Below are 26,803 nucleotides of genomic sequence, written 5' to 3'. Positions count from 1 at the left end.
AAACCTCCTTTACATATAAATAAGGAAAATTTCAGTTGCCTCTATTGGTATTTCTGCCCAGTCTTGTGCATTTTTCATTTTCAGCCTTCTCTGCTACTCATGGCCGGTTGACCATGTAGCAGATGTTGTAGCTTACACTGAGAATAGAGTATTAAATAAGGAAAACATGCCTGTCCTCCTGGAGATTATGGCCTGGAGGAACTTACAGTCAGCTTCTAATTAACTCATAACCTAGGACTTGCCAGAGTTATTGAACTAATGCAGTGGAGTCAGTACATTTCCAAAAAATGGGTATGTAAGAACATCCATTTCATATAAGAAGCAGGTTAATTAAATAAGCTGAATGATAATTACTTGCTTGAATCCGTGTGAGGTACTTTGTGCTGGTGACCACCTTCATTCTTAAAATCATCTTGAGGTTTCCCTTTGTAGATTGAATGAGGGGAAGGAGAAGTTAGGTGCTCACCCAAATCTGATTTTTCTAGGACACCAGGCCTGTACTGAGTGACCTCTGACCTCTTTTATGTCATGGACATTATTCACACCCAGAAATAAATACGCATATATGGTTTGTTTATAGAAGCCATTGGAAAAAATTCTCAAGAGCTTCTGGGAAAGCTGTGATGACTGAATCATGAGTCCTATGCCCTTTACGGCTTTCTTATTCCTTCCCAGGACTCCCCATCCTAGTTTCTTCACCCCTAAGCCATTGTAAATATAGCAGAAGGAAAACTTGCATGTGTGTGTGTGTCTGTGAGTGCACTCATGGTCTGTGTAGGAGGCTGGTGGAAGGCTGCAGGCCTCAAAGCCTTTGAGCAAGTGATAGGTAAGGGCTTTGTGGACTACAAGGAAAGTCCATGGGAAGAGAAAGCAGTGAGGCCCAGGGGGAAATGCACTGGAATGACTTGGCTTTGAATCCTGGCCCCACCATTTAGAAGTCAAATCCATCAAATCTATCACAGATTGCATTTCTGTTACCTAGAGTGAAAATCTACTTCCTCATACTTCATACGAGGTGTTTAGTGAGAATCAAGGGCAACAATGCCTATGAAAATTGCTTTGGGCAGTGCAAGGCTGTAATTTGTAAAGCTTTATTTTGTGTATCACTGCTCTTTCCTGATCTGCCCCTGCTTGCCCTCTCTCGTACACAAACCTCATGATTTCCAGCATTCTGAAAGTGGGATAGTGTGTATATAGTATCAACAAGTGTTTTTTCCTTCACTTCCACTCCTTAATTTATTCTTACCCACCAGCTGTTTTCTCCAGAGTTGCCCACGTCTTAGGTTACTGTACTAGGTGCTAGAGATAAGAGTCAAAGCATGAGTTTAGGCAAAGAGTATGAAGTTTCAACTCAGGGTATAAATCCTGACTTCTCTTTCTCTAGTTGTATAATTTTGAGATAATCAACTAACTTCTCTAAGCATTCAGTTTGTTTATAAAACAGAAGTAATTTCCATGATTTATAGGGACTTTACTCATTGCAGGAGGGAACACGTGGCTCAATAAGTTAGGCATCATTTTCTTTAAGACCTTTCCTCTCCCATCTAGGAGGTCATGGTTTAGAAGTGGCGATAAGACATTCTTCAAGAGTGTTCTAAAGCAGGGGAGAGAGCTAGTGGCTTTCGTGGGTGGGGGAGGGGGATGGCCAATCTCTGCATGGTTGTGTGGTTGTGTGGTTGAGTAAGGTGTGACTTAACCAAGGGAACCCAGCTGCTATGTGGTAAAATCTAGTCTTGAATCCAGATTTCCTAGAAATTTTTCAAAAAAGCAGACATCTTTAGGTTCATTAAACTATTATTTGGACCTTGATTTTTAAGAACATTTCCTGAAATTAGCGATTTGTTAAGACAGAAGACAAACTGAGAGGCCCCATGCTACTTTAAGGAGCACATGTATAGTACCAGTGGGAATGAAAAATGTGCCTTATTTTTTCCTGAAAGAAAATAGTTAAATGTAGTGCAGGGAATAGAATAAGCCAGGAGAGTTTGACTCCAAGAGGTTTGATTTTATAGCAAATGGCTAGCATCATAAAATTATTTACTTACAGGCTTATCTGGGGCTCTTCGGTGCCCTTGTCCTGACTTGTGCGGTGCAGTGCCTAGCCCATCAGTGTGATGCTATGTTGCTTCTCCATTAATGATCCCACTAGAGTCATCCTCTCTTGACCTTTTTCTTCTGCTTCCCTCTCTGCCCTCTATCAAATACCCAAAACATGTTTATATTGACCTGTGTTTGGCCCCTGTTGTTCTTGTTGATGCCCTTGTGAGAACACCTTGTGTGTCATCATAAAGAAGCTGGAATAGGATCTTCAGCACTCCTCTGTGGTAGACTGAACATTGACCCCCAATGAGACCAGATTGTAATCCTTGGAACCTGTGAATGTGACCTTATTTGGAAAAGGGCTGTTATAAATGTGATTAAGGATCTGTAGATGGGCAGGAATGTCCCAGGTTATCTGGGTGAGCTCTAAATACAACCACAGATGTCCTTATAAGAAAGAGGTAGAGGTAGATTTCACACAGAGCAAGATGGGAAGGCAATGTGACCACAGAGACTGGACACTGATTGGAGCGATACAGTCATAAACCAAGAACACCAGTTGCCACCAGATTTCAAAGTCTGGTCTCTAGAACAGAGAGAATAAATTTCTGTTGTTTCAAACCACTTAATTTGGGATGATTTATTATGGCAGCCATAGGAAATTAATATATCCTCCATCTCCTTTCCCTGGTCAATCTACCATTTCAAATATTATGGAATATATTTAAATTTCATCTGAAATAAATGATCTTATAAAAATAGCCCATCCACAGTCCAGCAAGTCATGAGAGATAACAGGTTATAATAGATTACAACCGGAAGGGCCCTGAGAGGCCACCCAGTCTTCTCATTGTAAAGATGAGGAAGCCAGGTTGCAGACAGAGAGGGGACTTGCCTAAGATCACTCAGTAAGCAGGTAGGCTGTTACTAACCCAATAAATAGCCAAGCGTTGTCACCACAGACAAGGGGTCATAACTATGGGGATGTCTGGCTCAGCAAGTAGAGAGGAAAGAGCCTGTTTCAGCTTACTTAAAGAATGTGACTTTTTGCTTTTTAATGAGTTGTGGATTGGCCCTTTTACTCTAGTTAACTAAATTCAAGAAACATTTTGGGGAATAGAAGACAGTAGTCTTTTCTTTAAGAAACAGATAGGATTGAATATGTCTGATTTGGGAAGATATCCCTGATACATGATTTCAGGTAGTGTGTGGGCTTTGATCCTGGACCTGCCCAGAATTCTGTCTCTGCCACTCACCAGGTCTATGAACTTGGGTCAGTTACTCGCTGGGAGCCTCAGTTTCTTCATCTGTAAGATAGAGCTACTAACAGTGCTTGTCTCAGACTGTCGTGAGGCCTATGTGAGACACTGTGTATAAAAGTACCTCACCCAGTGTCTGGCAATTAATTGAGGCTCCATACATGTTAGTGTCTGGTATTATGTTATCAAATAAAAGTGAAGTTGTAGCAGAGTATATAGAACTTTATCTTCTTCACATTTCTTATTTGGATATTTTACAAGGACCCTGGAAATTTCTTTAGTAATCAGTAACAATAGTAAAGATGAAAAACAGGTCTGACTCATAGGGAGCAGAGCCTGCCATGAGGCAGCGGGGTCTGCAGTGTGGTGGGGCTGGGGCTGTTAGCGTACTCCCAGAGCTGATGGGAGTCCTCAGGCCTTGCTGCTGAGAAATGCACAGCTATAAATGTGCATTTGCATAAACACAAATGTAAAAACAAAGTGAACGACAGCATGATCCCGGGGGGGAGTAAGGTGAGTGCATGCCTATGACTGAAACTCACGGACACACAGTGGCCCCATGCTGCCTTCTGGGGGTTTAGAGATGGTGGTCTGAACCCTGGTCTCCAGGCCCCACCCAACCCCTCTGAGCTGTGTGACTTGGGAAGATCACCTGTCAGGCCTGTTTCCTTATCCATCGAACACATAGGCTTCTTATAAGGTTCAAATGGGGTTAAGGACTTAAAAGTACAAATGGGAAACAGGAAGCCAGGCAAAAGGGGATACTATTATATACCTGATCAGTTACTAAGCTCAATACCTTATCAATTACTGAGCTCAACAGAGTGTTTCTTTGTAATACGTTTCAATTTTGTTCATTCTGTCTAGATGTGTACTGTTGTCATTTATGCTTTCATTCGTTTCTTGTTTGTTAGCATTCTGGGTGGTCTTACTGATTCCTGCGTGGCTTTCACTATCTATCAGTACACTTTTTTAAAAACATAACTTCTGCCATGATATTCCACCCATGCATCTTTCTGTAGGTCCCTATCACCTACTGTAGGAGATGGTTGGGCATACAAAAAAGGGAAAGCATCTGTCAAGGTACAGAACCATCTGTTTTAACTAAACAGCCCTCAAGAGAGCTGTGAACTTTGTTTTCCTGGCCCTGTTTTGGGGATGCTGGTCTTCTGCCCCTAAAGGGGAGCTTTGAGTGACTCACTCTGCTGGAAACGACCCCCCTCCCCCAGCCTCTGGTCCTGTTCCTGGTTCCCAGCCCCAGTTTAGACCTGCCAATTAAGTAGCTTACATCAGTCTACCAGGTGCTGATCTTTTGGACATGTTTTTGTACTTGTTCTCTGGCTACCTCTGGTCAGTCTTCTTCTGATTGATGGGTTGACATTCTTTGGCCCTGTCCAGACTTCTCCATGAGAGGGAATGGTTTGTTCTCTTGCACGATACATGTATTGAGTTCCTAATAGGTATTAGGAACTATGCTCACTAAATATGGTCCTTGTTTCATGGAACTTACAGCTTAGCAAAGGAAATAATAATTAAAAATTTATTATAATTATGGTATTACAAAATAGGAAGAACAAGAGATGCCTTGGGAACCCATAACACTAGAACCCCTTACTTAGATAAGGGTGTCAGAGAAGGCTAGCAAAGTATGAAGGGGTCACTGCTTCTAGTCACCTAGAACAGAGAGCCTAGATCGTCACCCACGATGTCAATTGGTACCAAGCTTTAGGTAGAAATCTGGGCTGGGGGCGCCTGGGTGGCTCAGTGGGTTAAGCCGCTGCCTTCGGCTCAGGTCATGATCTCAGGGTCCTGGGATCAAGTCTCGCATCGGGCTCTCTGCTCAGCAGGGAGCCTGCTTCACTCTCTCTCTCTGCCTGCCTCTCCATCTACTTGTGGTTTCTCTCTGTCAAATAAATAAACAAAATCTTAAAAAAAAAAAAAAGAAATCTGGGCTGGCTGGAGCCCACACAGTCATGTGGTTCTGTCTCTACCGTCATGGGCTGTAGGAGATTTGGTAAGTTACTTATCCTACCTTACCCCTAGTTTCCATATGTGGGAAACACAAATGACTACCCTTCAAGGTCACTGTGAATGATGAAATAATGAACATGAAAGTACCTTGGAAACCATGTGAATGAAAGGGAGGAAGTTGGTTATAGGACATCTGACCCAGCACTGAAATGGAACAAGGAATAGAAAATGCTGGCCCTACCAGGGGCCAATCCTTTCAGAGTCTTACACTGTTTCAGAACTTCAGGAGTTCCACATAAATATATATGGATACATGTGTTCTATATATGCTACTTAAAGGGGTGGGAGCAGTTTTTTTTTAAAAAAAAATATGTATTCATGGGTAGTCCCAAAGGACACAGCCCTCTCCCTACATGATCTCACTAGAATTCCAGTTACCTGGCTTAATGGAATATAGCACTTGCATCAGTCTCCTGGGCTGTGGCAGCTATGGCCTACTGTGGTAGTACATGATAATAACATGGGTGATAGTCAGCCACAGCAACTTCTTCCAAGATAGGTCTCCAAAGGCAAAGGAAACAAAAGTGAAAATGAACTTTTGGGACTTCATCAAGATCAAAAGCTTATGCACCTTCCTGTTGAGATCAGGAACAAGACAAGGATGCCCACTCTCACCACTCTTGTTCAACATAGTATTAGAAGTCCTAGCAACAGCAACAACAATCAGACAACAAAGATAAATAAAAGGTATCCAAATTGGCAATGAAGAAGTCAAACTCTCTCTCTTTGCAGATGACATGATTCTTTATATGGAAAGCCCAAAAGACTCCACCCCCAAACTACTAGAACTCATACAGCAATTCAGCAACGTGGCAGGATACAAAGTCAATGCAGAAATCAGTGGCTTTCTTATACACTAACAATGAAAATACAGAAAGGGAAATTAGAGAATCGATTCCATTTACTATAGCACCAAGAACCATAAGATACCTGGGAATAAACCTAACCAAAGAGGTAAAGGATCTGTATTTGAGGAACTACAGAACACTCATGAAAGAAATTAAAGAAGACACAAAAATATGGAAGACCATTCCATGCTCTTGGATCAGAATAAACATTGTTAAAATGTCTGTATTGCCTAGAGCAATCTATACTTTTAATGCCATTCTGATCAAAATTCCACCGGTATTCTTCAAAGAGCTGGAGCAAATAATCCAAAAATTTGTATGGAACCAGAAGAGATCCCGAATCGCTAAGGAAATGTTGAAAAACAAAAATAAAACGGGGGGCATCACATTACCTGATTTCAAGCTTTACTACAAAGCTGTGATAACCAAGACAGCATGATACTGGCATAAAAACAGACACATAGACCAGTGGAACAGAGTAGAGAGCCCAGATATGGACCCTCAACTCTATGGGCAAATAATCTTCGACAAAGCAAGAAAAAATATACAGTGGAAAAAGGACAGTCTCTTCAATAAATGGTGCTGGGAAAACTGAGCAGCTATTTGTAGAAGAATGAAACTCGACCATTCCCTTGCACCGTACACAAAGATGAACTCAAAATGGATAAAAGACCTCAACGTGAGACAGGAATCCATCAGAACCCTAGAGGAGAACATAGGAAGTAATCTCTTCGATATCAGCCACAGCAACTTCTTTCAAGATATGTCTCCAAAGACAAAGGAAACAAAAGCGAAAATAAACTTTTGGGACTTCATCAAAATCAAAAGCTTCTGCACAGCAAAGGAAACGGTCAAAAAAACAAAGAGGCAACCCATGGAATGGGAGAAGATATTTGCAAATGACAGTACAGACAAAAGGTTGATATCCAGGATCTATAATGAACATCTCAAACTCAACACACACAAAACAGACAAGCATATCAAAAAATGGGCAGAAGATATGAACAGAGACTTCTCCAATGAAGACATACAAATGGCTATCAGACACATGAAAAAATGTTCATCATCACTAGCCATCAGGAAGATTCAAATTAAAACCACATGGAGATATCACCTTACACCAGTTAGAATGGCCAAAATTAATAAGACAGGAAACAACATTTGTTGGAGGGGATGTGGAGAAAGGGAAACCCTCTTCCACTGTTGGTGGGAATGCAAGTTGGTGCAGCCTCTTTGGAGAACAGTGTGGAGATTCCTCAAGAAATTAAAAATAGAACTTCCCTATGACCCTGACATTGCACTCCTGGGTATTTACCCCAAAGATACAGATGTAGTGAAAAGAAGGGCCATCTGTACCCCAATGTTTATAGCAGCAATGGCCACGGTCGCCAAACTGTGGAAAGAACCAAGATGCCCTTCAACAGACGAATGGATAAGGAAGATGTGGTCCATATACACTATGGAGTATTATGCCTCCATCAGAAAGGATGAATACCCAACTTTTGTAGCAACATGGACGGGACTCAAAGAAATTATGCTGAGTGAAATACGTCAAGCAGAAAGTCAATTATCATACAGTTTCACTTATTTGTGGAGTATAACAAATGGCATGGAGGACATAGGGAGTCAGAGAGGAGAAGGGAGTTGGGGAAAGTTGGAACCACGAGAGACTATGGACTTTGAAAAACAATCTGAGGGGTTTGCATTGACGGGGGGGGGAGGTTGGGGTACCAGGTGGTGGGTATTATAGAGGGCACGGATTGCATGGAGCACTGGGTGTGGTGAAAAAATAATGAATACTGTTATGCCAAAAATAAATAAAAAATAAATTATAAAAAAATAAGTGAATATATAAATAAATAAAATAAGGAAGAAAAAAAGAAAAAAGAAAAGGAAAAGAGAAAAAGAAAAAAGAAAAATTTTTTAAAAAAGAAATAAAATTATTGGTGAAATGCAAGAATAGAAAGAAAAGAAAATGAAGAACAAAACTATGTGTATTGATTCTAATCTGGAGCCAAGAGCTCCAGGCATCACACGGACTCTGGAATAACTTTTCTATTAGACCTCTGGGAGATGGCAAGTGCTATCATCGCAAATCTTAAGGCATTTTTGTAGCATGATGAAATGACAAAAGCATCCATGGTCCCTGATCCCTGGAGGCCCACCTTTTACTTTTTTGGATAAGTTATGAATGGAACATAGTAAGAGTGACACTCATGGTTCCCTTTTGCTGGTTAATCATTGGTCATCCCAGCTTGACATACAGTTGCTCTTCTAATTACTAGTGAGCAAAATTGAGTGGGGACCCAAGGTGTTGGCTGGATCCTTGGAAGTTGAGAATGTCTGCAGGTGACAGCTTCCCTGCAACTTGATTTCGTGATAGCTGCCAGTGTATAAGAATAGTGTAAGGGTTGGGGCACCTGGGTGGCTCAGTGGGTTAAGGCCTTTGCCTTCAGCTCAGGTCATGATCTCAGGGTCCTGGGATAGAGCCCCGCATCGGACTCTCTGCTCAGTGGGGAGCCTGCTTCCTCCTCTCTCTCTGCCTGCTTCTCTGCCTACTTGTGATCTCCGTCTGTCAAATAAATAAATAAAATCTTAAAAAAAAAGAATCTTAAAAAAAAAGTGTAAGGATTAAACACATCTTGCATGTAATGTAAAGCAGGATGCCTAATAGAGGGTGAATATTGTTCATGTACATTACCTATTAGTTACTTATTAATGACTGTCACCAATGGACATAAGAAAGAGGGTCTAAACTCACGAAAGAACAGATGTTTTTAGAAAAATAACCCACCCCCTTTCTTTATGTTTTCCACAGTGTCTCCTCATAACCCCTTTGGACTGAGCACAGGGGCTGCTTTCCCAGTTAAGAAGGCTAAATCACCAGAGAAGAAAAGGTCAGTGGGGACAGGCCATCCTTGGAATTTGAAACAGAAACTGTCTAAATGCCCAACTTATGGTGTGTGTTTTGCGTGTGGTGGTGGTGGTAGTGATGGTGGTGGTGTGTGTGTGTATGTGATGTTGTATGTGTAGTATGATGTATGCATGTTTTGTGTCTGCATTGTATGTTGTTTGGGTGTGGGGTAGTGTGGTTTGTATGTGTAGTTGTAATGTATGTATATGTTGTATCTGTGTTGTGTGTATACTAAGCATTTAAAATGGGAATTTCCTGATGGCTGTCTCTGCATAGGCCATTCTGGCTGAGAAGTCTATGTTCATATGATACCAGTGCTAAATGAAAGTTCAGAGAAGGGGAAGATTGACAAGGAGAAGGTGAATCTAGGGTTCTCTGACCAGTTGAGGACCAGTTCCCATGTAGTGTCTGCTGTATGACATCATTTTCCCTCACAACTAACCTGTGGGACACAGTGGGAACACAGGCTAGGAGGTAAGCTAGTTGTCCAAGGTCATATAATGAGTAAGTGAGAGGGTCTGGTATGATAGATACTGACCTGGTGATACAGTGAGTGACAGGCATTGACCTGGTGATACAAAGTCTACCAAAGTGAGGGGCTACGGAGCTCAGGGAACAGTGCAGTCAGCTTCGGGGGCTGTCACCAGAGAATGTAGTAAAAAGATGACAGGGAGAATTCACAGGCTAGTGTTAGACTCTGGAGATCCCAGCACATGTCTTAAGGGAATAACATTCTTCAAAGGGCTCTTATTTTGGCCTTCTGGGAAGAATAGGGGGGAAGCATAGGGAAATCAGCTCCCAGAAACAAATCATTCCAAATACTCTGTATTCAACAGAGTAGTGGGTTGGGCCAAGCAAAGAGGATTTCTGATTAAATTCCCTGGGGTGTCGCTTTCCAAGGACAAGTGCTAGATGCTATATCGGACAAGAGTTTGGACTTTTTTTTTTTTTTTAATTGTTGCGCCCGGACTTTGATTGCTATCTGCAAGGGAAACAGACAGTGGAAACTATTTCATCAGGACTGATGGGAAAAACACATTTTCATAGTGCCCTGAATAGCAATGCTCGGTGTTTGAAGTCATTATCGTAAATAATGGGTAAGCTGGAGGGAGGAAAAGACCCTGCAATGACTTTAAAGAGTGAGAGAGGGAAAGAGAAGAGAGATAATCATGACTGGGTGTTGACTGTTGGTGAGAAATTTCCACTGAACATTAAGCTCTTCCTGAAGCTTTCTTCCTAAGTACTGCCTGGGCTATAAGGTAGGGGGAAAGGGAAGATGTGTAAGAAGACATGGGCTGGAGGCAGTGTGTTCAGGCCTTGCCAGGACTGCCTGGTGGACTGAATACCTCATCAGTCCCTTTCTCTGTTCTTCATTCACTAATTTATTTAGTCATTTCTTCATTTGTTACATGATCCCTCAATGCTTTCTAAGTGTTGGGCTATGACATTTGTGCCAAGATATGAAGATGAACATGTGAGATGAAGCCTGCCGTCTAGTGAGGGAGAATAAAGAGAGAGAATTACCAAGGTAATTACCTAGAATGAAGGTGCCAAGAAATCCCAGGAAGATGTTGAGAACAGATTCTCATTCACTTTGTTGTAACTGCTTTGTGCTAAGACTCTAGAACAATCAGAATGTGCTCCTTCTGCTCTCCAAACCTCACCGTCTAGTGGAAGAATACCTATTTTAGGAGGGACTTGAATCAACAACCTGAAGTCCGCAGAATATAATGTCTGGAACTATAGAAGCCTCAGTGAGTGAGAAATACAAGAAGATAGAGCTAAATTCCATTTAACTCAAAGTATTGTAGCCTTCCGGGTTCACCACGTTCAGTAAAAAGCTGAGAGGCTTGCAGTGGCTGATCCTGGTGTGTCTCGAACTAATGTCTCTTGATCCACTGTGTTCATGGTGTGGCTCTTTACCAACATTGAGAACATGGGGTGGGGAACAGTTGCAGGAGAAGAATGTTAAGTTTTATTTTGCACATAATTAGTTTGAGATTCCTGCAAGACCTTTAAGTGAAGCAGTTGTATATCTGAGAGGAATTCAGAAGAAAATGCAATCCCAGGGCACAATTTGGGAGTTGTTATCTTGGAGGAGATTATTAAAACCGAGGATTTTGATGAAATCGTTTCAATAGTGGTTCTATGGGTAGTCGATGAGTTTTGTAGGGAACTCTTCAGGACTCGAGAATGGAACCCTAAGAACTCTGGTTGAGATGTATGTAAGGAATCCCACAGTTTGTTTTATGCAATTACAGGCATTAGTCTCAAAAGGTACCATAAAGTCACCAGCTTAACCCCTGCTCAATGGAACAGTCCACCCCATAGCATCTCAATGATTGAGTACTATTTGTAGGAGGTTTGTAACCCTTGCTGGACCATGTGATTGAGGGCAAAGAGAGCAGGTTGTAGCAGGCCCTACATGTAAAGCCTGGATGTGCCATTTACATCATAATATCACCCTGTCCTCATGCTGTCTTTCCTCTATCGGATGTGCCATTTACATCATAATATCACCCTGTCCTCATGCTGTCTTTCCTCTATCAGATCAACCCAGCAGACCTTGTTCAGTGTAGAGCCATCCAAATATCAGGCCTGCTCTAGTAATCTTGTGATTTTACCAACTAAAGAACAAGGCTGATCTAGAATTATTTGATCTTCCTGAACACAAACTTCTGGTGACCACACTTTCTTTTTTTGTTTTCTGGGGTTTTTTGATCATTACAAAACATAGTCTAGGTTTCCTTCATCAAACTGTCCAATTTTGTGAGTCCTTTGTGACAACTACTGGGCTTTTCCTTATTAAAGAACCCTTGTTAGTGCATGTGTATGAATTTGAGTTGTCACTCAGTCGAAACCCTCATTTCCCAGAAAATCAGGCCAGAAGTCCCAGAAGTTAGGGACAGCTTGGGGAACACAAGTGTTTGGAACAGAGCTGGAGCTGCCATCACGTGCCCTCAGTCCCATCTTTAGTATGCTTTGTGCATCTGCTGGCCAAACCCATTCCCCAGTTTCTTAGGGTAGAAGCTGGGGAGATAGAGGAATCGGAACTTTTTGCAAGTCAATCTGGTATTACAACACCACCCTCTGATGCGTTAAGTACAAATGAATCAGAACCAGATGGGCAAATTTTCCTGAAACAACGTGTTTAATAATTGGACGAGAGAAGTTTTTGGCAAAATTAGCAAAGATGTTTAGCCACATCAGATGTATATAGCACTTTGCTTTCCTTCCAGCTACTCCCATCATTGCCACCTGGAGAAGATGACCTGTCCGAGCTCCAGGGACAAGCCAGGCAGTAAAGGGTAGGGATTGTAACCACAGTCCTGTCACTGGTGTGCCTGTCTCCAGCTCTCGTTTTCTCCAAGGTCATTCTTGGCAGGCAGATGAGGTTTGGATGAATAAAGCAATCATAAGGAATCAATTCTGGAGAAATATCCAGGCTTAGACTTTTAACATGCATATCTCTTGGACTGCGATGAGATTCACATTTTCAGATTCAACTAAAGCCTCTCGAATACTTATTAAGGGGATAGCTTTGTGTTGGCCCTGGAGTGGTTCTTTTCTCACTTGGTCAAGCCAGCCAGTTGTGAGGAGGCAGAGTCATGAACAGATGAAAGAGCTCAGGGTGAGAAAAGAGACTTGATCAAGGTCACACAGCCAGGCGGCAAGTCCTCTCCAACCCAGTGGCCACTAGCCACACATGGCCATTGAAATAGAAACCGGTTAATTCTGAATAAAATTTAAAAGTGGGCCATTGAGTTTCACCAGCCACATTTCAAGTGATCTATTGCCACATGTGGCCTGTGGCTATTGGACAACTGAAATAAAGAACATTTCCATCATCGTAGAAAGTACTATCATACAGTGCTGCTACAGAGCCTGGGTTTCAACTCCGATCTTTGTGACAAAGTTCTGGGCTCCTTGCCTATGCTAACTCAAGTGGTATCACAATTCCTCTCAAGCATAGTTAGAAACTTTGTCCTCTTCACCCTGGGCAGGGGATACAGGGAGATGCAGACTGAGTTTTTAGTAAGCTTGCTCTGTGCTCTCTGTGGCCAGTGTGGAGCAGCAATGGACCGGGAATCAGAAGGGAAGGGAGGAGAATGTGAGTTCGGTGTACCCAGCCCCCATCTGGCTCATTTCTTATATTTCAGGGGCATCATAGCAGCAGAGGCTGTGGCCAGGGGCCATGCTAACACTCAGTGAAGTTAGGAAGGGGTGCAAAGAAGTCTGCATGGTAGAATGGAAAGATGGTACATGTTTGGTCAGAAAAATCAGAGTCTGAAATCCACAGTCATGTGGGCTTGGCAACGTTGTTTCGAGGGAATGGTGCCATCTTCCTTACAGGCTTGTGAGGATTTAAAGGTGTTAGCAGCTGTGAGACATCATCTGATGCCTAGTGGGTGTTCCTCCAAACCAGTTGCCTTTGGCTAATCATGCCCTCCTCTTTCCCTTCTCCTCCCCTCCCTTTCCTGCTGGGAGTTACCACCAGTTTCCATAGTATTCAAAAGATAGCGCTCTTTGATTTTCCTCCATTTTCAAAACTAGTTATCAGAAAAACTGCTAATAGTATTTTTTATAATGGTGTGAATTACAGCAGCCTTCCAGAGCAGTCTTCCTTCTTCTTCTTTTCTTTTTTCTTTTTCTTTTTCTCCTTCTTTCTTTCTTTTTTTCTTTTTCTTTTTTTTTAAGCATTATCTAATCTTGTAAAAGCAAGCATATCTCTTTTAGTCCTCACATTAGGATAAGTTTGAGGTTGGGTAATCAAAAAATGACATCAGATTTACTTAGGCATCATCAGTGAACTTTAATCTTGGAACATTTTCTCTGCTATTATTTGTTGCTATTATCACATTTCATCCTACAAGCATTTGCAGCAGCTTACTCAATATGGCTATCTTAAAATAGTAAACGAGAAATTAAAAATATTTAATATCTCAGGGTGCCTGGGTGACTCAGCCAGTTGGGCATCTGACTCTCGGTTTTGGCTCAGATCATGATCTCAGGGTTATGAGACAGAGCCCTGAGTGGGCCCCCCTCTCAATGGAGAGTGTCCTTGAGATTCTCTTCTTCTCTTCCTCTGTCTCTCTCCTTCTCTCTCTCTCTCTCTCTCTCTCTCTGCTTCTCCCCTGCCCCAACCACTCTCTCTTTCTCTCTCAAAGAAATAAATCTTAAAATTTAGTATCTCAAACCTGAGAAAATGTAAGCTACAATAGAAGGTTAATATCTCAGAGAATAATGCAACCTAGAAACATAAATCAGAAGGGAAGATACCACACTAAAGTGAAGACTTTATATGATTTATATAATTAACTAGTAGGAATTATTCAATAATGAAATCTCTATCCCTCATATTTGATTCAAATTTTATAGAATGATCCACATTACCTTCCACGTGATAGTGGTTTTGTGAATATTTGTTGGACAATGTGAGGAAGATGAACCTTCAAGAGGTGAAGTCGTTTGTGAAGGTCGTGCAGTTTACTAAGTGGCAGAGCCAGGATTCAGGCCCTGTGTCTCCTGTCTCCTATTCATTGCGCTCTAGAATGACAATCGCTCACATTTTCCCAACGCTAGACATATAAAAGGCTCTTTTATTTCCAGGATACTTCGGTTGACCTCCCAACAGTCTTGGGAGGTGGCATCATTACCCCATATTACAGGTGAGCGATGATGTACCCATGATCTAACTTACAAGGAACACACTGAATGTTTGCATTCAGGCCGTTTTGCTTCCCATCCAGTATATTTTCTAGATCTTTTTCTTTTACACGGCTCCCCATGGCATGCAAGCCTAAATAAAAACAGACACACAACATTTCCAAATCTGGCCTTATGCATCCAGGGGTGATCTGTGGGGTGACCTTTCTATCTCCCCATGACAGATGAAGAAAGCCAAGGGCAGTGTCCCTTGGTCGGCAGCTCTTGCATACCTTGGAACAAATACTCTGATAGTGGCGTCCGTTTGAGGACATTTAGTTTCTCCTGTCAATACGGGGCTGATTCTGGGCGGAACCTGCCTGTCCGCGCGTGTTGAGCACGTGAGAAGGACTCAGGAATGGTCATGGCCATGTCCCCAGGGCCTCTCAATGACTCCAATGTTGCAGCCTTCCCAATTAGTTACCCCCTGTCTTAGAGGAATCGTCAGGAAGGCTTGATGTGCCCTGTGCGTGTTGGGTGAGTATCTGTGTGTGCACTAGAGTGATTTCCCAGTGTGTTGTGTGTTTTATGACCTTCACAGATGGCAGACTTCCCGCGGTAAGAAGGGTGGAGGAGGGGCTGTGTTTGAGGAGAGGAAGGAGAGAGACAGGGGAGACCGAGGGGAGGTGGGAAGCAGACTTGTGTAGATTTAACAGGCCTCATTTTATAGCCATTAGCCATGTTTTCACAGGGTAGCAAGGAAGAGTCTCATCAAGGTAAACCAGTTTTCACTATTATGGGGCCGGGGATGGAAGTTGCATTGTTATTCTTCCTTGAAACTCATGTGGCTGCTCCAGACATTGGCCTCTTTTTGCCTTAGAAACTCTGATTTCAGTGCAACCATTTGAATCCTGGCTGGATAATGATCACATACGTTTGTGAAGACATTCAGTTTACAGACAACCAGTCCATGTTTTCCTGTCTGCTGTCTGATATTTAGAATAATCCTGTAACTGCCCAGGGCAGATCCTTTGTCCTGTTTCCCTAAGGAGAGAACTGAGGTCCAAGGAAGTTAAGTGAGCTGCTGAATCACCAAGCCCAGAAAGGAAGAGAAGGGTACCAATCCGTGCTGACGATCAACTCTGCACTACCCACGTGCTAAAGGAGGGACCCCAAATCTCAGGGCTCTTTAGTAAATTGGCCTAAAGTTACTGAGTTTGGGCTCTGCCAGTAACTGGGGTTGTGTCAGAATTAAGAAACTGAGCCTGCCTGTCTCTAAAACTCAGGCTCATTTCTGCTACACCACTGACTTTCTGTGAATCCTAGCCAGAGGGCAAGTTTTAAAGGAAAAAAGACCTTGGCATTGATTACCCCAAACCACTGACAAACCAAACATTATGCAAATCAGGACCCACCATGTGAATAATAGCTCACATGTGTGAGGCACTTTCAGAAACACTTGACTTCCATTCTTCTTTAACCCTCACGGCAAACTTGCACGAAGACGTTCTTATTCGTCCCATTTTACAAATGAGGAAGTTGAGGCAACTTATCTAAGCTGTCATGGCTGGTGGGTAGCAGAGCTGGAATTCTGACATGGGTCTGACTAGAAAAGCTTGTTTTCCCTTTTGACCCACTTTATCCACAGGCTGATTTCCTGTTTCACCTGGGTCATTACTATAGTCCCATGTTCTTAAATGGAACCTTTTCCACCCCATCCTCATTACCTGCAACATGAAGTTCAAGTGCTCAGCCTGAAATTCAAGATCCTCAGGTTTTCCACATGCATCTTCTGCCTCTCGATATGTCTTATGCCCCAGCCATGTTCCAGTGACTGTTTCAGCCCCATACCCCTGGCTCTCCAAACCTTCAGTTGTGTCCCAAGCAGCATTTTCTTCCTGCTTCTCCCCTGAGAATGCTGTTTTCTTTCAGGGATCTCCTCTGATGCCATCCATCCCAAGACCCTTCCATGGCCTTCTAACTGAGTCTCATGAGCCCCCACAGTGATCTTGCACTGCCCAGATTATAATACTGACCTAGTATTGGTTAGCCCCTCAGATCTCACTTTGAGCGCCCACTCGGGTCTGGTTCATTGCTTCATCCTTGCCACCCACCACAGCAAGTAGACAGGGATTGAGTGTTTTCTTTGGATATGCAAAAATCCCCTCCCGCATCATAATGCATAGAGAGCTTCCCGTTCCTCCTTTTGGTGCCCCCAGAAGAGTGCAGGGCTTTGGAACTAGGTCCATGTGGGTCGAAATCCCCACTTGTTTCCTTCCTAACTGTGACCTTGGGCATGACTTACTCAGGCCTCCTAACCCTGAGTTCTCCTGTCTCTTAAAAGGAAGGTGGCCTTCAGGATGGTGCTTAGCACACGCGGAGGGCTGAGTAAATTCTGGTTGTTAGGCAGAGCTGTTATTCTTCTAATAGTTTCTCATGTCTTCCAGGGATGTCATTAGATTTTCTTTGGATGTAGGTGTACAGTTTTGTGGTTTTAGAGTTGAACTCCTCACCTTGACCAACACTTGGCTCTTCTGTTTGACCTTCCCATGTTTGTATGTTTTGCCATTGCTGGTATGATTTATTTAGAGTTGGAGCTTTGTAAACCATGGCTTAAAATGCTCCTGTGCTTTAAGGGGCAATGAACTGTGTAGAGAATGTGAGACAGAGGGCAGAGGGGGATAAGGGAACCGGGTGGAGTCTATTCATTAGGAAAGCCACTCAACGTCTCTGAGAATTCTTTCCCTCATCAACTAATGGAATATTTGGCAGGATATGGTGTAAAATCCCTTGGAGTTTAAATGCACAACATGTTTAAACCTTATACTTTTGAATTCCAAGATATCAAATGCTCTTAAAAGTAGAGATGAGATGTTTGCTACTGCATCCCCCCACCTTCCTTCTAAAAAACACACACCACAACACCCAGAGAAAATCCACAGTTCTATTGTTTGAACTTGTTGTGTTTTTTTGTTTGTTTTTAATTAGTTAATTTATTTTCAGCATAACAGTATTCATTATTTTTTCACCACACCCAGTGCTCCATGCAATCCGTGCCCTCTATAATACCCACCACCTGGTACCCCGACCTCCCACCCACCCATCAATTCAAACCCCTCAGATTGTTTTTCAGAGTCCATAGTCTCTCATGATTCACCTCCCCTTCCAATTTCTCCCAACTTCCTTCTCTTCTCTAACTCCCTATGTCCTCCATGCTATTTGTTATACTCCACAAATGAGTGAAACCATATGATAATTGACTCTCTGCTTGACGTATTTCACTCAGCATAATCTCTTTGAGTCCCATCCATGTTGCTACAAAAGTTGGATATTCATCCTTTCTGATGGAGGCATAATAATCCATAGTGTATATGGACCACATTTTCCTTATCCATTCATCCGTTGAAGGGCATCTTGCTTCTTTCCATAGTTTGGCGACTGTGGCCATTGCTGCTATAAACATTGGGGTACAGATGGCCCTTCTTTTCACTGCATCTGTATCTTTGGGGTAAATACCCAGGAGTGCAATTGTAGGGTCATAGGGAAGTTCTATTTTTAATTTCTTGAGGAATCTCCATACTGTTCTACAAAGAGGCTGCACCAACTTGCATTCCCACCAACAGTGGAAGAGGGTTCCCCTTTCTCCACATCCCCTCCAACAAATGTTGTTTCCTGTCTTATTAATTTTGGCCATTCTAACTGGTGTAAGGTGATATCTCAATGTGGTTTTAATTTGAATCTCCCTGATGGCTAGTGATGATGAACTTTTTCATGTGTCTGCTAGCCACTTGTATATCTTGATTGGAGAAGTGTCTGTTCATACTTCTGCCCATTTTTTGATATGATTGCCTGTTTTGTGTGTGTTGAGTTTGAGGAGTTCATTATAGATCCTGGATATCAACCTTCTGTCTGTACTGTCATTTGCAAATATCTTCTCCCATTCCATGGGTTGCCTCTTTGTTTTTTTGACTGTTTCCTTTGCTATGCAGAAGCTTGTTGTTTTCTCTAATCAAGTGGTTGTTTGCAAATGTTTTCTGACTGTAACAGCAACAAGGCCACCTCTCCTGGAGGAGAGTGAGTTCTTTCTCTCAGAGGGATGCTGTTTACTCAAATAAACTCAAATAAACTCCACCTCCTTCTTTGGTTTTTTCTTTGTAAGTAATCAAAGCCAACTGGTAGAGTCCTCCAGCTTGCACAGTCTACACTTGGTCAGTCCAATGTGGCATCTGTGTTTCCTTTCTGCTTTTTCTTTTCCAAACCATAGGTACAGTCTGCATCATGAGCCCCAAAGTCCTTTGCAAGAGGCAATTAATTCTGTAAGAATGGCCAAAAATCCACCATCTACCAGGCACTGTGGGAAAGGGGGGGGGGAAGGTGACCTTGAAGCCAAGTTCGAGATCATGGATAAGGAGGGCAGGGCAGGGTGGGGAGGAGCCTTAGAGACCATCTAATCTGATGTTCCTCAGGTGTTATCATACAACACTGGTCCCATGAGTAGCTCCTCAGATAAAGGCCTAATGTGGATGAGATGGAAAAAAAAATAAAATAAAACTGCTACTGTGGGTTCACAATGTACCTGAGCATATGAAAGATTCATGCAATTCAAGAAATTGTATTTCAGGGCACCTGGGTGGCTCAGTTGGTTAAGCGACTGCCTTTGGTTCAAGTCATGATCCCAGAGTCCTAGGATCAAGATCCACATCGGGATCCCAGCTCCGAGGGAGTCTGCTTCTCCCTTTGACCTTCTCCTCTCTCATTCTCTCTCTCTCTCTCAAAAAAATAAATAAAATCTTAAAAAAGAAAAAAAAAAAGAAATTGTGTTTCATTTTGCGTCATTCTGTTTCCTGAGTTTTTAAGACCAGTTGTATGTTTGTGTATGTTTATTCATATGTGTGTAGGTAACACTAGTAACAGCAGAATTGAATTTGCACCGAGGTATTTTGACCTCAAAGTCCCACTCTCTTGCTGTTCCTTTAGTTGTACCCACAAAGATGTCAGCCATTCAAAGTGGAGGCTGCTGGCTTCATCTGGTTCACTGACTTCGTTGGTTTGGCCTTCATGGTATTGGCCTTAGGGGGTTTTATATTTTTAAGTTATTTTCCAGCATTTAGTAGTTGGGAGTTTTCTTATAAAAAGCCAAGATTCTTGCTTTTCTTGAAAGATTGTAAGATCTGGCCGCATTGGACTACAGTGCATTGTGGTGAGAGCAGGACTGCAGCTGTTCCCTTGGATAGGGTACCAATCTCCAATTCACCACACTCTTGCCCAGATTGACTTCACTCTGACGCTGCAGGCATAGTCTCTCTTGGCATTTGAGCTTTCAGTCTCTGGTTCAGAGCAAGCTCTAATGAGGCCACAACTCTGCTCTTCATACTTGCCTGCTTTCCCTTCCAAGAGTTGATCTGTGTCTTTGATGAGACCATCTTGTGACAGGTGAAACCCAAGAGTGCCTGGCTTAGGGTCTTAACAAAAAAGACAACATTTGTTTAGAGTTTATTCTGTCAACCTCTGTTTTTACTATTTAGCAGCGATCCCCTTCTTTAATCTTCACGGCAGTCTTATACAGTGGGAATGATTGTGCCACTCACTTTTGAGATGAAGAAATTGGGCCACAGAATGATTAGTATAACTTTCCCCAAATGATATAGTTTATAAGTAGAAGAATTGGGGTTTGAATACAGGGGACATTCTCCTAACTACTATAGCACATTTCTTCTTTTTATTTCATTTTTTTAAAAGATTTTCTTAATTTGTCAGAGAGAGAGAGAGCGAGAGAGCGAGAGAGCACACACAAGCAGAGGGAGTAGCAGGCAGAGGGAGAAGCAGGTTTCCTGCTGAGCAAGGAGCTCTATTCAGGACTCTATCCCAGGACCCTGGGATCATGACCTGAGCTGAAGGCAGCCACTTAACCAACTGAACCACCCAGGTGCCCCACATTCCTTCTTTTAAAAAAATTTCCATTTAAGTTTGTTTGTTTGTTTGTTTAAAGAATCTCTGCACTCAATGTGGGGCTCAGACTCATAACTCCAAGATCAAGAGTCACACGCTCTTCCAACGGAGCCAGCTGGGTGTTCCTTAACTACTTTCAGTACATTTCTTAGAACATTATTTTATATAAATGAGAGAATAATTTAGGTTTTATTTTGAACTCATATTAGACTTACAGAGAGGTTGAAAAAGGATATGAAGTAAAATCTTTAAAAAAAAAAAAAAACTTTAAAAAGGGCGCCTGGGTGGCTCAGTGGGTTAAGCCGCTGCCTTCGGCTCAGGTCATGATCTCAGGGTCCTGGGATCGAGTCCCACATCGGGCTCTCTGCTCAGCAGGGAGCCTGGTTCCCTCTCTCTCTCTCTCTCTGCCTGCCTCTCCATCGACTTGTGATCTCTCTCTGTCAAATAAATAAATAAAATCTTAAAAAAAAAAACAAACTTAAAAAAAAAAAAAAAGAAAAAGGATATGAAGAATCCTCCACATGTCCCTCACCCTGTTCTGCCGACCATTAACATCTTCAATGCAGTTATCAAGTACAGGTCATCAACATTACTACCTAACCTACAGACATTTTTCTTTTTCACCAGTTTTAACATGGATCTTCTTCCCTGTTTGTTCCAAGATCCTTATCCACAGTCTAACACTGTGTCTCACTCCATTTTCTCCTTTGTCCCTTCTAGCCTGTAATAGGTCTGTAGTCTCTCAGCTTGAGGACCCTGATGCATTTGAAGAGAATCTCACCATTTGGGTATGTCTAATGTTTTCTCATGATTGAAATGAGATATGCATTATTTTGGCAAGAATACCAGAAAAACGGTGTGTCCTCCTCAGTGTATCACACCAAGGAGTTTACAATGTTGATTTTCTTGCTGGCAATATAGCTTCATCACTGGGTTGTGATGTGCCACGTGAGTGCCTGCTGGGTTTCTCTCCTGTAAGGTTCCTATTTTTTTTTCCTTTGTAGTCAATAAAGTTGTTTGGGGAAGATAATTTGAAATTATGAAAAATCTTGTTTCTCCTCATACTTTTGTCCATTAATGTTAGCAACTTTCAGTTCATCTTAGCTGCAATGATTTGCTTCATTTGCTTTTAGTAAAAGATTTGCAAAATAAGTAGAAAATACTGAAGGATTATAGCAAGAATCAAGATTTGAATGCAAAATGTTCAAAAGCTACTTCTTAATAATCATTGCCTTTTGATTTCATAATAGCATTGATCTCATAACTGTATATGAGTGACTTTTGTGACTTTGAGGAAGCACGAACAGTTCAGAATCAGTTTGCTTATGGTTAACTGGGACAACAATTGCAATTTCAAAGCGTCACTGCAAAGAGAGGAAATCATTAAGAGTAGATGCTCCAGTCTGGCTGCCTGGACTGAGAGCCTGAAGCTGTTCCTCATGAACTTTGTGACTTTTGGTAGACTGTGTGACCTCGCTATGCTTCAGCCCCTCAGAGAGCCAATGTGAGGATTAAACAAACAACAGATGTCAAATGCTGACAGTAGGGTGCCTGGCACATAGTAAGTAATCAATATATTTTTGTTGAGCCTAAACTTGATATAGTCAATCACCAACATTAGAAGTAATACTTGTTAAGAATTGTGCAGGGTCTTTTGATGGCTGCATAGTATTCCATTGTGTATATATACCACATCTTCTTGATCCATTCATCTGTTGATGGACATCTAGGTTCTTTCCATAGTTTGGCGATTGTGGACATGAAATCTTGCCATTTGCGACAACATGGATGGAACTAGGGCGTATCATGCTTAGCGAAATAAGTCAAGCAGAGAAAGACAACTATCATATGATCTCCCTGATATGAGGAAGTGGTGATGCAACATGGGGGCTTAAGTAGGTAGGAGAAGAATCAATGAAACAAGTTGGGATTGGGAGGGAGACAAACCATAAGTGACTCTTAATCTCACAAAACAAACTGAGGGTTGCTGGGGGGAGGGGGGTTGGGGGAAGAGGGGTGGGGTTATGGACATTGGGGAGGGTATGTGCTTTGGTGAGTGCTGTGAAGTGTGTAAACCTGGCGATTCACAGACCTGTACCCCTGGGGATAAAAATATGTTTTTTTTTTTAAAGATTTTATTTATTTATCAGAGAGAGAGGGAGAGAGAGCGAGCACAGGCAGACAGAATGGCAGGCAGAGGCAGAGGGAGAAGCAGGCTCCCCGCTGAGCAAGGAGCAGGATGCAGGACTCGATCCCATGACGCTGGGATCATGACCTGAGCTGAAGGCAGTTGCTTAACCAACTGAGCCACCCAGGCGTCCCTAAAAATATGTTTATAAAAAATAAAAAATTAAAAAAAAAAAGAATTGTGCAGGGTCTGAGATTTCACTAATTCCACATAGTGAAATTAGAGTAACCTGCATTAATTTCACATGGTGAAATTAATTAATTAGTTACTCTGCCGTAGTTTTGTGGATACATAAAGAACTCACAAGACCCCTGGATTGGAGGCTGAAGAGTCTATTACTCACAACCAGCCAGCAGCATGGGCTTCTTATTCTCATCGGCTCCCCTAACTTCCGAAACCTATGGAGCCATGTGGCAGGACCCAGGTGGATGCTTCACAGCTGGGGAATCCTGAGGTCAGAAAACCTCTATCTTTTCTATTGGACTCCAAACAAACCTGCTTTCTGTTCTGGAGGGAGATACTCTCTGTTTTCCAAGGTTGTTTACTATGTAAATATCCTTGATACATTAGTCCAGAACAAAATATTCAGTGTCTCTGCTCAGAAGATGTGCAGAGACGAATTGTCTCCCAACAACACTGGACAATATTTGATGCTTCCCTTGGAAGAGAGCACAGTGACCTGCAAGGGCTTTTACCAGGGTTCCAGAAATCGATGGACATTAGTCTGCTCAGTTAACTTGATAGCTACCCCAGTTTCTTAAGACTCCGTATTTCTTTTTCCACTGTATTTCATTTTCGGTAGAGCTTTACAGTACATAAATCCTATACCAGTGTTTTTATCCCCCCTTTTAAGTAAGCATCGTGGAATTCCACCACTGATTCTGGTTTGATTCTTAATTGTGTCTCAGAGCAAGCAGCTCCTTAATCAGCATTCTTTTTTTTTTTTTTTTTCCTATATGGAGAAAACTAACCTCTCTGTATATTTGGGATGAAGTACAGTGATGAGTTTTCTTTAGCAAGGGCAAAGGGATGCCTGTGGAAGCAGAATATAACTTCAACTATCCCCCAGCTCCCTCTTTGTCTTTTTTTTTTTTTTTTATGGTGGAAGCTTTAAAATGTCACATCTGTTTTTAATCATTTCCTTTCGTCTTTTACTGTATGATCAACTCAGCGACCTGACTTGTAAAGGGACCCAAACTATTCTGTAAGACAACCAACATGTGTTAAAGAAAATTGTCCTTTTAATATTCCAGTTGCAAAACAAACAAACACACAAGAAAGGTTTTCCTCACTATTTACACTCAAGACAGAATGATGAACTGTCCTGTTATGGACAAAGGATTTACTGCCCAATTTTATCACAAAGAATGTTTAAAGCAATTATAACAGGCTTTTTAAAAAGAAAATATTTTTTAAATGATGAAAGATTTCATACATAGAAAATCATGCATTGAAAACAACTATTATCTCTTCCTAAGATTAAAAAGATATTAACAATTTGCTAGGTGCCTGGTTGGCTCTGCTGGTTAAGCATCTGCCTTTGGCTCAGGTCATGGGATTAAGTTCCACAGCGAGCTCCTTGCTCAGCTGGGAGCCTGCTCTTCCCTCCGCCTGCAGCTCCCCCTGCGTATGTGCATGCGTTCTCTCTCTGACAAATAAAATCTTAAAAACAAACAAACAAACTTATGTTCAGGGCACCAGGGTGGCTCAGCTGGTTAAGCAACTGCCTTCAGCTCAAGTGGTGATCCTGGAGTCCTGGGATGGAGTCCCACATTGGGCTTCCCTCTGACCTCTTCCCCTTTCAGGCTCTCTCTCACTCTCTCTTTCTCTCTCAAATAAATAAATGAAATCTTAAAAAAAAAAACAAAACCCAATTTGATGTATTTGCTTTATCTCTCTCTGGACAGAAAAGGAAGAAGGGAAAGAAACACAGTTAAAGCAAGCACATTCTCTCCCTTCCCTTTTTCAAAACTGTGACTTCTACTTTGTGTTTTTATTTTTATTTGTTTTTATTGAACATAATTGACATCCCATATTATGTTAGTTTCATGTGTGTTACATGACATTTATACACATTGTGAACTGATTACCATGCTATCTAGTTACCATCTGTCGCCAACAAAGTTGATACAGTATTATTGACTGCGTTCTCCATACTGTACATTGTATCCCCCCGGCTTATTTATTTTATAACTGTAGGTTTCTGCCTCTTGATCTTCTTTACTTCTTTCGCCCCCTCTAAACCCCTTGCCTTCAGCAGCCACCACTCCATTCTTTGTATTTATGAATTTCAGTTTTGCTTTCTTTGTTTATTTAGAGATTGCTTATAAGTGAAATCATGCTATTTGTCTTTCTCTCTCTGACTTATATCACTTACCATAATGCCCTCAGGTCCATTCATGTTGTCCCAAATAGTGAGATTTCATTCTGTTTTGTGGTTGAGTTGTATTCTGTTGTGTGTATATATATCACATCTTTTTTTTTTCTTTCTTAGAGATGGAGAGGGGAGGGGTAGGGGGGAGAGAGAGTCTTTTCATTTTCATTTTTATTTATTTATTTATTTAATTTTTTGAGAGAGAGAGAGTCTTAAGGAAATTCCATGCTCAGCATGGAGCCCAAAGTAGAGCTAGATCTCACAACACTGAGAGCATGGCCTGAGCCAAAACCAAGAGTCAGATGCTTAATTGACTGAGCCACCCAGGCTCCCCTATATCACATCTTCTTTATCTATTCATCTATCAAAGATACAAAGGTTGTTTCTATATTTTGGCTATAGTAAATAATAATGTAATGAACATAGGACTGCATGTATCTTTTTGATTTAGTGTTTTTGTTTTCTTTGGATAGATACCCAGTAGTGAAATTGCTGGATCATATGGCAGTTCTCTTTTTAATTTTGCTTGTTGTGTTTTTCAAAGAAGTTGTCCAATCTATTTAAGTTTTAAAATTACTCAGCCTAAATTTTTGGCAGTCCTTCATCATGATTTTCAGAATTTCTACCTATAGACACTTTTATTTTAATTCCTAATATTGCTTATTCATGCTTTTACTCTCAAAAAAAAAAAAAAAACTTGCCAGAAGTTTATTTTGTAAGTTCTTTAAAAAAGAAGCTTTTGGTTGTGTTTTGAAAATACTTCCCATATTGGATATAAAGTTACATTTTGGTTCCATGATTTAAAGCATATATAAATAATAACTTCTTGGCAAATAATTAATCTTTCAATAGACTAAAGATTTTTTCAATGAATTTTAAGGACTACCTACTTCTGGTATGTTTTTATTCACAACACTTCTGATACCACAAGGGTGAGGTTTTTTTTTTTTTTTCCTCACACCAGCCAATTCCCCAACTCTTTGGATTCTAGCTGGGTGCCCTACAATTCAGTTCAATTCTGACACTAACCATCCACAGTTAGCATCAGACTTTATAGATTTAAAGGTCCAGTTCTACAAGACCGCCCTCACTTCAGATACCAGTTATAAGTACTGGGTCCCCAGGTAACTCACACTTCTGACTGACTTGGCTACAAAGTCACAAGAGTTCTTATAAATCCCCATTTCTCAGGTTTGAGAATTTGCTAGAAGGGTACATAGAACTCAGGAAAGTGCTTTACTTGCTATTGCTGGTTTTTATAGAGGACACAATTCAGGGACAGCCAAACAGAAGAGATGCATGGAGCAAGGTGTGGGGGCAGAGGGGCAAGGCACCCCTTTGCTGTCTCTAGGCATGCCACCGTCCCAGCACTTCAGTCTGTTCACTGACCCAGCTTCCCAAACTCTGCATTTAGGAATTTTTATGGAGGTTTTATTACATAGGCATGATTGATCAAGTCATCAGCCTGTCTTGACTGATTCAACTTTCTCCAGCTCCTCTCCCCTCCCTGGAGGCTCGTGGGTGGAGCTGAAAACTCCAACCCTCCACTCATGC

The 26,803-nt window shown here is 41.7% G+C and overlaps 1 protein-coding gene across 1 annotated transcript in view; it reads left to right on the top strand.

Annotated features, from left to right (window-relative positions):
• LOC309843189 (uncharacterized protein) overlaps positions 1 to 26,803 on the top strand; it is a 657,188-nt gene that overhangs the window by 215,912 nt on the left and 414,473 nt on the right. The window contains exon 6 of the mRNA XM_082688548.1: positions 8,997 to 9,075. The gene's annotated coding sequence lies outside the window, so the exon portion shown is untranslated. The remainder of the gene's footprint in view (positions 1 to 8,996; positions 9,076 to 26,803) is intronic.

Source organism: Mustela nivalis (assembly GCF_964662115.1).
Source record: "Mustela nivalis genome assembly, chromosome: 10".
Classification (NCBI taxonomy): Eukaryota; Metazoa; Chordata; class Mammalia; order Carnivora; family Mustelidae; genus Mustela; species Mustela nivalis.
The sequence above is the reverse complement of the archived record's forward strand: the minus strand, read 5'-3'. Positions and strand labels throughout refer to the sequence as shown.